The following is a 12,025-nucleotide window of genomic DNA, read 5'->3' as shown; positions in this document are numbered from 1 at the left end:
AAACTATAGGATGTCTAAAGACAGCAATGAAAATGTCACATTAGATATTAGCAAAACTGGTTCAAAGATTTGTTATTAAGTTCATTTTAGATAATAAGCTGCAAACAAGGTATCATTTACATCAATATTGCAAGGAGTGTAGTTTCACCTATTAAGCATTTATAGTGAGGCCAAGATTTTTCCCACAAGACAACTGTTCTAACATGCCATGTAGTGATTCAAATTCCGTACAAGATTCTAAGATTATATAAAGTAAAGAATGAAGAAGCTACATATTTTTCATATACACACATGATTTCATTCCATAAATTGAAACGAAAGAATCAGTTCTGGTGACAGTTTTCTAGAATGACAGTTATCTGGCAACATAATTTTTTTATTTTCATTACACATTTCACTATTTTTATGGCTAATGACCGTTCCCCACACTAGCAATGAATGTTATCAAGGTAAGTCAGAGGATGGAGAAACTTTCGTATTAGAATATGCTATTACTCCCACAATACAGGGATTCAAATTAATATAAAGAACTATGTTTTAATAACGATAGGTACTCCCTTCTTGGTTGAGAGCATAGAGGCCTATGCAAAAATATGATGACAGTATTAAAAACAACAAGGTGCTAGGACAAATAATTTCACATACATGCATTCTGACCGTGTATACACATGACGGAAAGTGTTACTGATTTTTCTAAACGACTAGAGAGTACAGACACAAGATTTTGTAGATATCAGTTTCACTCAAGGCGCTGATTGGTCATTGGACTGAGGTACTCAAAGCTACTGGTGTCACACTTGGACTTACTCCTGACAAAGGCATTTTAATCATGAACAGGACATAGTGTAATAGACTGGGGTTTGGATCTAAGTGCACAAAGTGATTTAGACGCAAATAGTTATATTCAGTAGTATCAGTATCTTTTGGTATAAAACAATTTGAGCAATTGCATCATGACAGGAATACACTTGAGAAACAGAACGCATGGAGAGAATTTATAAGAAGAACAATTTTGGTAAAGATACTGTGGATTACAAGTTGGATTCATACAGCAATATGAATCATGTTTACTGTGAATTTAGTTGAGTTTGAATTATAATAGAGCAGACAAGAAAGAACGATTAGTGCATGAGATAAATCTACTGAATGCTAAGAATTATTTGTAATTAAGCGTTGAAACTTAAGTACAACATTCAAAATATCTCCAAAGAAACAGAACTTGCAAAATAAAATAAAATTCTCAAGAATAAATGAAAGTGTAACTGAGAATCACTTTCTCTTATTTTCAGGTGTAACAGCAAGCCTAGGGAGCAGAAATAGACAAACTAATATAGTCTAACAAACTCTAAAGCAAGGAGTCTAATATAGATGGGTTAGTTATACTCTAGTGGACACTGCACTGGACATTTCAATAGGGATACATGTATCAGTTTTGAAAATAATACACTCTGTCATTCATGACATCCTACTGTTTCTAACTAACTTCTGAGACCTACTACGAAAATATAGATTGGTATTTTCTGACAATGCAGCCACACTATACCAAACAACCTAAAACACTGATCAGTTTCATAATTATTGGACTGAAAAACTTTTATCATGGGCATCCAGTTCAGGAAAACTAAATTTTGTGTCCCAGAAATATCTGTAAGGAAAAGGAACGCTCAGTTCCAGTGACTGTAGGGGGTCTACATGTCAATGTCCTATGTTAGAGAGATTTCACGGAAGCTACACCCACAAAGCTACTCTGTTTGTGATGTAATGTCAAGTGCAAAGATCAATGATGCACTTAATGCAGTCACTCTGACAGACATGGGAACTACAACCGGCAAGATCTATCAAAATCTAAGGCATACTGTATGAAGCACACAATAATAGCACATTAGTGCAATGCATTAGAGAGTACATCGTGACATATTACTTTAAGAGGTCGGTGATACAATGATTTACTTGCAGACATTCAGATTCCATTTTCATGCTTGAACTACTGCACAAACTGCACAACAGGCACTTATAATGAACATGAATGCAGAATATCGCTTACAGTGCTACAGACAACACCATCATTGGTCAGTGGAACTGTGGAGGATGATTTGATGGACTGATGAATGGCAGCAAATAATGAGGCTTTTAGATGTGTTCTTGCAGACCAAATGAATACTTAGCAACTGTGAAAGTTAATGAAAGTGATATGATCATCAGGGGCTATGCTTACTAATCTGGGATGAGGTTATTACATTTGGCTGATGACAGAAAACATAGGAATTCATGAACATTTTTACAGTAGTATATGTTCACACATTATTCAGTATACTGAAGGATAACCTCCTGGGATGTGAAATGGACCACAGAATGAATTAAAATTCGAAAGTAGCTATCTGATACTAATTTGACATAATACATTAAAAATTATGGTCATTAAAGTATTTTACTCTACTGCTTGCAGAAACTACACACAAACCTCATACAATTAATAGAACGCCATTTTGTTAGAAAAACTACTGATTCTCCCTCAGGTACATAGCTGCTTAAAAAAAGGGGGGAGGGGGGGTATTTTACATTCTGTAATGAAACAGTTGTCTCCAGCAGGCAGTTTGTTAATCTTGCTTGCATAAGATTTTCAGGCAAGAACGCAAAGTCTACATGGTTATTGTTTTTGTCTCTTGTACAGTGACCACACAAATTGCAGATTTCTGCTACTAGCTACAAATAACATTAATGAGAGAATTTATCAGAATGTTCAGCAAAAATACATTTCCCAGTGTACAATAATCTACATTATACAACATATTGCTGCCTACTATTGCAGAGGAATACTTCATTTACTACAGCAATCCCGATTATTGCAGTAAAGTACACTAATAAACTAGCATCTGATGATTCACTTCAAAACAGTAAGAGATATTTGTACATGTTAAACAAGCTGCAATGAGGTTTTTCTGTTCTAACTCATAATTTACTACCTAAAATGGCGGCCTTCCATCCCCCACTAACATAGTGCATTATTAATGGTCCACCCCACCACCACCATTATTTGGGTACCCAGTAACATAGGATCAATCTACCATTCGTGCTTTGTATGTCACTCAATCAACAGCAGCAGCAGCAAATTCAGGCGATATTCACAATTTCCAGCAAAGTATCATGCCCAAAGGTATTCTGCAGAAGTACGTAAATCTATTATGCTATTTACAGTTTTGGAGCAATTTGTTGCGAATTTGTCAATTTTCTACCACTTTTTAAGAAGACACGCATAAAAGATGAGATCATTATTATTTAACAAATACCGCCACTGTGCAATATTGAAACCTGCTACTCTGATATCTGAATAGTTTAATGTTTAATAATTAGTGCAATGCAAAAAATGCGCTCCTGCTATGTTTCTTTTCACTGCAAGGAAATTATCAATGCATTGTTAGTGTGTGATGTCACTACAGGTTGGCTGAGAGTAGTGTCAGACTATAAGATTACTGGGAATTGTAAGCAGCTGAGGGAAACGCCAGCAGACACATAGTACACACACATTACTCATGACTAAAGTAACATCGATAGCACATGTTTTACCAGATAATGTATAAATGATCACTGTGCCACATGGGGCACAGTGGGAAGCGAGGAAGGCAACAATAACTTCTTTATTTGAAACAAGCAAAAATTGTGGAAGGACCTCTCCCACAAAGTATTTCAAGTGCGCATGTCTGCACCACGCCAAATGCATCCACATAGAGAAATACCACAAGTTACCATCATGGACTGAGGGCCAGTTTGCCACTGCAGCACATGTCGAAATCTGGCACTGGCGCCACATATGGATAAACAGATAACGAGTATAGGCTTTGCATTGTCTTAACTGGACACAGACCCCTACATCCCACCCCTTGACAATTCAAATCCCAGTCCTGTAGCCAAGCCTCTTTGTGACCCTTGATGATTAAACAAGTAATGGTGGCTATGACCACTTTCTTTTATAATTATCTTGAAAAATCATCTTTTCTCAACACACCTAAAGTGTAATACATATTAAACAGATAGATATTTCAGAGCACCTATCACAAACAATTGTGATCTGCAGAGCAATTATATCACTTTATCGTAATGGGGCACACTCGATACGAATTGGCTAAAACGTGTGTGCTAACCCACAGTTGCGTAATACAGATGTAATCCATTCCAGCGCCTTACTAGTGCATTGGTACTCCATTCACACTGAATACATCAGTCCTACATAACATAATGCCTTTATATCTTTCCAGAGGTATGTGACTTCAGGTATTTACGAAATTCACGTCGCATTACAATTTGACAGTTGTAGTATTTTTTACTCATTCTGTCAGACTGATCATCGACGAAAGTATAAACCAGGAACTGACATTAAAATTCCGTCATACGACTTTCCCTTCATTTAATTTTCACTACCGCAGCAATCAGAGGTAAAGTGTGACAGTCCTAATAGTCAGCAGGCATATTTTCTCTGCTGTTTTGGTACATATCTGCAATTTCATTTTTGCAACACAACCAAATATTTCCTCCATATTTTGGTTTCATAGTTCTACAGTGAAATCATACATCATTTCTTTAAATAAATCAAGTATACTCATACTTAAATAGATGGGTTTATAAATTTGATTTTTGCCTTATTCGTACAGATAGCAACAAGATTTTCATTAAATATCGCTCTCCTTTTAAAGTTTGGCTTTAATACAAGTTTATCACATTTTTCTCCATCTGAAACTAATTTAATATCTCCTCTGTTTCGTAAGTTTTCCATCGTCTTTCCAAATACTGAATTATTCACCTATTTGTAGAAATCTTTTTCAAAATCATTCTTGGCTTTAGTCCTCATTTCTATATTTAAATCTATACTTTCTTCAACTTATCTGATTGTTTAAATTTTAAAACTCAATGCAGTTTTTGTTAATTTCATTCCTAGAGACAGATAATGTTTAAGATTTCTATAGTGAACTACACTAGTAGATCACGGGTGCGCTATAAAAAGGAAGCAGCTACTTGGGTAACAATGTACTTGCGGAGTGTACATGGTTTATTTTCTTTAGGTTAGGCAGTAGTTTGAGGTACTCCGATGAACTTTCGCCATTCGATACGAAGACAGCGAAATCAGACTGCGTTCAGAGTAAAGACACTTAAACTGCCAAAATTTTATGAGTAAATTGTCGAAGTATTCGTAACAAAGCTGCTGAATTTAGCGCTCTCCAGGGACTTTGTCGCGCTCACATCATTTTCGGGATTGAGATCTGGCTGAAACCCGAAGCAGATAACTCTGAAATATTTAGTGAGTCATGGAACGTATATTGGAAAGACATATTAGACGCCATAGGAGGTGGACTGTTCATTACAGTCGACGAAAATATTGTCTCTAATGTGGTCGACCCTGTGTGTGACTGTGAAGTTAACAGGAAGCGTATAACAGGTCTAGGTGAAATCAAGTTAATTGTTGGACTTTTTACCGGCCATCCGGATTCCGCCATGACAGTTTTAGAGTCGTTCATAGAAATCCTACACACAGTAGCACGGAAATAGCCAGATCATGCAATATAAGTTGGATGCAAATTTAATCTACCGATTATGGATTGATGTGTTTATGGATTCATTGCAGGCAGTAAGGAGATGGAGTCTTGTGAAGTACTTTTGAATATGTTTTCCAAAATCTGTCTTGAGCAGCTAGTTCAACAGCCCACACATAAATGGAAATATTTTAGATCTTGTAGCTACATACAGGCCTCACCTTATCAACGATGTCAGTATAGGTATAGGAATTAGTGTTCAGGTTGTCGTCATAGCAATGATGGTTAGTAAAGTCAATAAATCAGTGAGGAAGATTAGGAGAGTATTTTTGATATAAACAACATCGAAGCAGCTGTTAGCATCCCACTTAGACAGTGGAAGGGCATCATTTAGTTCCAGCATGATGGAAATAGGGAAATTGTGAGCAAACTTTAAACGGATTGTAAATCACGCTTTGAAGAAGTATGTGCCAAGTAAGTGGGTTAAGAACGGAAAAAAAACTCACTGTAGTTTAATAATAAAATTCGGAAAATACTGAGGAAGCATTCGGTTCAAAAGAGAACACGAATTAAGACAGGCAAAAGTCAGTAGAGATTCGTGCGTCCATAAACGATTCATGCGCGAAGCATGAAACAACTACGACCGTCATACCTTAGAATAGGATCTAGCCGAGAACCCAAGAAGATTCTGGCTCTACATAAAATCGCTAAGCGGGTCGAAGGGTTCTATCCAATCAGTCGTTGACCACTCTGCTGTGGCAATACAAGATACCAAAAGGAAAATAGAAGTTTTAAATTTCGCGTTTAATAAATTGTTCATGCAGGAGGATCGTACAAATATACTGTTATCTGACTATCGCACAGACTCCTGTATAGATGACTTAGTAATAGGCATCCCACACGTAGAGAAGCAACTGCAACAGTTGAAACCAAATAAGTCGCAAGGATCGGTTGGAATTACAATTCAGTTTTATAAAGACTGTCCTACAGCATTGCCTCCTTACTTATGTTGAATTTATCGCGAATCTCTCGCCCAGCACAGGCAGATTCCATATTCCTAGATTTCCGAAAATCATTTGACACATTGCCCTACTGCAAACTGTTAACGAAGGTAGGAGCATTCGAATAGGTATGTGAGTGGCTCGAGACTTCTTAATAGAACCCACTGCGTTGTCCTCGACGGCGAGTGTTCATCAGACACAAGAGTATCTTCATGAGTGCCCAAGGAAGTGTGTATGAACCGGTATTATTTTTTATATACATAAATGGTCTGACAGACGGGGTGAGCTGTTTGCTGATGATTCTGTGGTGTACGGCATGGTGTCGTGGTTGAGTGACTGTAGGAGAATGCAAGATGACTTAGAAGAAACTTCTAACTGGTGTGATGAACGACAGCTAGTTCTAAATTCGGAAAAATGTCAATTAATGCAGATGAGTACTAAAACCAATCCCATAACGTTCAAACACAGCATTATTAATGTGTTACTTGAAACAGTCAAGTCGATTAAATATCTTGCCGTAACACTGCAGAGCAATAAGAAATGGACCCAGCATGTAAGGGCTGTAGTGGAGAAGGAAAACGATCGACTTCAGTTTACTGGGAGGGTTTTAGGAAAGCGTGGTTCATGTGTAAAGGAGACCACAGATAAAGCACAAGTTCAAGCCATTCTTGAGTATTGCTCAACTGTTTGGGATTCTCACAGGTCTGATTCAAGGCAGACATGGAAGCAATTCACAGATGAGAGCTAGATTTGTTATCAGCAGGTAGTATCGACACGCAAGTGTTACGGAGGTGGTTCAGTTGGAATACCTGGAGGGAAGGCGATCCTACTACCGCCGACGTATAGTTTGCAAAAGGGCCATGAACATAAGATAAGAGAAATAAGGGGTCGTGCAGAGGCACATAAACAATCGTTTTTCCCTCGGCATGTACAACAGAGAGGAAAATGACTAGCAGTGTTACAATGTACCGTCCGGCACGCACCGTATGGTGGCTTGCGGATTACGTATGTACATGTAGATGTCAGTGAAAATGAGTAAAATGTATTCAACGACACAGCGAGAGGTATTTCCTGTATGTAGGTCCCGAGTTGGACGATTTCATAGCTGCAGTCATGCAAGTTTACAAACATGCTAAATTTAACATAAATAAAAAAACTATTATTCGACAAATATTGTCGTATGAAAGAGGAAGAAAAAGGAGCATGTATTAAAAGATTATACACATGAAAAAATTAATGAATTATTATTATTGTTTTAAAAGTTGCAATGCATGTACAATTTTCTATCACACGTATTACTATACTTTCCTGAGAAATGTGTATTCAGTTCATACTTTCTACATAGAGACACAGTTGCTATACTTAACACACGTTCTAGACAATCAGGGACACGAAAATATTATAAACTGTGCTCTATCTGATTATAGTTTTAATTATTTACTTGTAAACTATGTGGAAATCTATGTTACACATTCGATTCCACTGGTCTACTGGCGTACTGACTATTGCTCAAAAGCAAATTGCATTTCAAAATCACAGGAATGGAAGCTGGAGATGTATATGTTGTAGAAGATTGTAGTTTTAATGGAATATCCGTCAATGGTGGGAGGCAGTACCGCACAGCAATAATGACATCACATATATGTACAGGGTAGACACAATAATATGAACACAACACAATACAATACATCTTGTTACAAGCAGGTATCACTGCATATAGATAAATACTATGATACAGCTGGAGTGTACAGCTCACGTGCCAAGTCGTAGAGGTTATCTTTTAGTGTATTACATACTTTGTTCAGTGACGGTTATGATAAGCAAGCAATCTCTCAGACTTTCAAACAGGGCAACTTATTGGTGCGCCATTAGTGGGACCAGCTGTGACAAAAATAGTTGAACTGTTTAACATTTCACGATCGCCAGTATCCCCGGAAATGATGGCACATACAAAACATGGTAAAACAGCATTGATGAAGAGGAATAGTCGGCGAAATACGAAGTGAACTGACAGAGGCCAACGAGCATTAAAAAGGATTGTGACCAGACAACATAAAACTACCGTGGCAAAAATGATTGCACAACTAAACACTCTCTTGAGTAACACTGTGTCGACAATAACACTACGGCGGGAGCTTCACAAGGCTAACATTCGTGAATGGCTGCTATTTCAAAAGCCTTAATATTGGAGGCCGAAGCAAAGCTACGAAAGAAGACGTGCCACGACCGTAAAACCTGGACACTAGATGACCGGACAGAATATCATACGGTTTCCTACAAACAGCTGGGTGTATGTATGGATTCTCAACATTCTCGACAATGATGTGCTCACTATGACAAGCACATTGGTGCCAAATACTGCTATATGCCAAGACGATTTTGTGCCCATACACACTGTCAAAAAGGTTCAGGCGTGGTTTGTGGTGCATCGGAATATCATCAAACATATTCCCTGGCCAGCACAATCTCCTGACCTTAACATCACTGAACCGATGTGGGGAGTTTTAGAGCAGAGAGTGAGGAGCAGACTTCCAGCTACAACATCATCGAAACAATTGGCGGATGTTCTGACAAAAGGATAGGAGAGCATTCCGTTGGAAACTATTCTGAAGTTCTACGAATCTATTCCACGAAGAACTGCAGCTGTTCTCAAAACCAGTGGTTCCTCCTTATCAATAAATAAATTTGGTATATATGACAGGTAGTCACATGATATCCCCCGATCGCCCGTACTTCAATGGGGGTGGGGGGGGGGGGACGGGGAGGCGGAGGGGAAAAGTAGACATTAGAGAGACATTGTGCCATAACTAAACTATGATTTCTCACATACAGCAGAAAAACTGCGCTGTCAAGAGGCATATTAGGAGAAATTGGTATACAGGCAGCGGAAACCATTCTCAGGAAGTATAAGAAATCTGTATAAATAGGAATTGGCTGATGTTAAAATGGACCACCAGCCTGGGTACTGAAATGGCTTCGACTAGATAACTATCAGCTTATGGGCTTTGATATAACACAAGATTTTTAACAGAGTAGCTATGTTTGACTACTTAACAGAGAAACACGGCTTCTGTGTATGCAAGAAGAAGACTACCTGTGGTATGGCAATGTACTGTAAACAGCGATAAGAAAAGAAGATCAAGCTTTAACGTCCCGTTGACAATGAGGTCATTAGAGATGGAGCACAAGCTCAGGTTGTTTCAGCGATGGGGAAGGAAATCGGCTATGCTCTTTGAAAGGAACCATTCCAGCACTTGTCTGGAGCGATTAGAGTTGTCATGGAAAGCCTAAATCAGATGGTCTGATGCAGATTTGAACCGTCGTCGTCGTCAATTCAGGTCCTCTGTGCTAACCACAGAATAATGATAAGGCCTTTTCACATGGGCGAACTGCAATTGTAAGTACACATAAGAATATTTATATGGCAAATGATAGGCCTAGGAGAGAATGAAATTATCACCAGAAATGCGTCCTGCTACACATCTAATAGAAGCGTTTCCGCTAAAGGGCAACGTTTTTAACCGTTTCAGGCCCCGAATTTTTTCTGGAAAAAGAAAAAAAATTTTTTTGTTCTAATGCTTTTAGGTGTTTTTTTAATGATTTTAAATTCAAGATTTGTGCCCGTTTACAATATATACTTTGCACAGTAAGCTTATTTTTATGGAAAAATAATTAATTTTGAAATATTTACTGTTGTAATACATATACTGATAATTCAATAATTACCATTCAAAATAATAACAATAATATTCAATTATACAATGAGTTATAATGAACCAAAAACTTCTGTGAATTCCGGCAGTCACAAGCTCCTGCGCACTGCTACATTCACTTGTTGATATTTTTACAATTATGCCTAATCGGTGGGGGTATTTGCACATGATGTAAAAACTGAACATTCGCAGAGGTGTACGTGAGGTTTCCGTTGAGGAAAAATATTTCTGTTGCAACAAATGTAAGCAACTGTAGCTAGTGGCTCTGAAAGGGTTGACCTACAATTTACACATACGGAATGGAAATTCCGCTTTAGACTCTGTGGAAAGCTATCTAAATGTACGAAAGTGTGATATTAAAGCAGGAAAACGTATTTTTCAGCACAGTACTATCAAACACAAACACAGATAGTGCAGAATTATGACTCCTACAAGCGATGTTATTCCATAGGTCTTAAGAAAAATAACTATTGAGATTTAAACAACGCCCCAGTAAAGATTTCTGGAATAAAAACACATATGTAGAACTACAGCTGTAACTTGTTTGTTATATAGCAGCAGAAACAAATACTTACGGCACAACTGAGGTAGCGAGTAATAGTATGCATATAATGGCAAGCGTAGTGCATCCCTCTTTAGCAAATTTCCCACATCTTCTAAATGTTTAGATTATAAAACACAGTACTACTACTGCAATGTAAGGCAATACTCACACTAGCTTACATTGTACTTTGGACATGAGAGATAAGTAGATGTTTTGGATATTCTTCATTAGAGATACACAGTCAGGAATGCTATGGTACATTTAGCAGGAAATGCTCTCCAAAGGATGTAGCTGCATTTCTGTTAGAGTGATACATCAAGATTCTATACTGAGACAAGTTGTACCTCGAGAGGGCAATAGTTACTATGATTACGTCATGATCTTTCAATTTTCTTATTAAAAAAAAGATCTGTATTACACATTTTCGAATCATTTGTTAACACACGTCTTTTTCAATGTCGGGAATAGCTCGTCAGATGCAACATGTACACTCTGCTATGATGTATCAAGATGTAATGAACAGATTTCGTTAACACATGTAACATAGCTATTACAGTTCGTTGCCTACACCTATATGTCATGTTACAATGTCTTACAGATACACTTAGAATGAAACATTGTATATGCTAGAAGTGATCGGAATTTGTAACAAAAACTGGATGAGCTTTTCAATGTAAGTGCTAAGTGTAACGTGGAGATGATATCACATATGTGTATATGTTTAAATGTATTAAATGCTAGCGATATTGAAGTATTATATTAAGGAGAGTTAGAACGGAATTTTTTGTCACATTTTCGGATTTTTATCTCATTATAAAATTTCCAATTTGCAAAGTTCCGAATAAACTCACTTGGTAAGTATTTCATTTTATTTTTTGAATATAATCTACACCGGTTGAAAATGTTAAAATGTTTACGTGCATTATTTCAAGATCTAATAAAATCGGTGATGTTTTATATAGAAGGATGTGGTTATAAAGGTTAAATTACGTGTTTGTATTGGTAGCACTGTCAAAAACAGTATCATATAGTTTCATAGTACAAACACGTAATGTATGTCGAAGTGCTAAAATTTTTCCGAGGAAAAGTGATGAATAGATTGGTAAATCTCTCAAAAAGTAAAGTATGACGCCAAAACAAAGTGTTTTTAAGAAATGTTGGTTTCATGGTAATAGATTTTCGAATAAAGGGAAATACTGTGTATAACATGCGGCGTATGAAGTTACAGACAATGAAATAGAGGCA

The 12,025-nt window shown here is 37.3% G+C and overlaps 1 protein-coding gene across 1 annotated transcript in view; it reads right to left on the bottom strand.

Annotated features, from left to right (window-relative positions):
- LOC126176535 (peroxisomal leader peptide-processing protease-like) overlaps positions 1–12,025 on the bottom strand; it is a 1,185,809-nt gene that overhangs the window by 1,017,426 nt on the left and 156,358 nt on the right. The gene's annotated exons all lie outside the window — the stretch shown is intronic.

Source organism: Schistocerca cancellata, chromosome 3 (assembly GCF_023864275.1).
Source record: "Schistocerca cancellata isolate TAMUIC-IGC-003103 chromosome 3, iqSchCanc2.1, whole genome shotgun sequence".
In the NCBI taxonomy this organism is placed as follows: Eukaryota; Metazoa; Arthropoda; class Insecta; order Orthoptera; family Acrididae; genus Schistocerca; species Schistocerca cancellata.
Note: the sequence above shows the minus strand (reverse complement) of the source record. Positions and strands in the feature narration are given on the sequence as shown.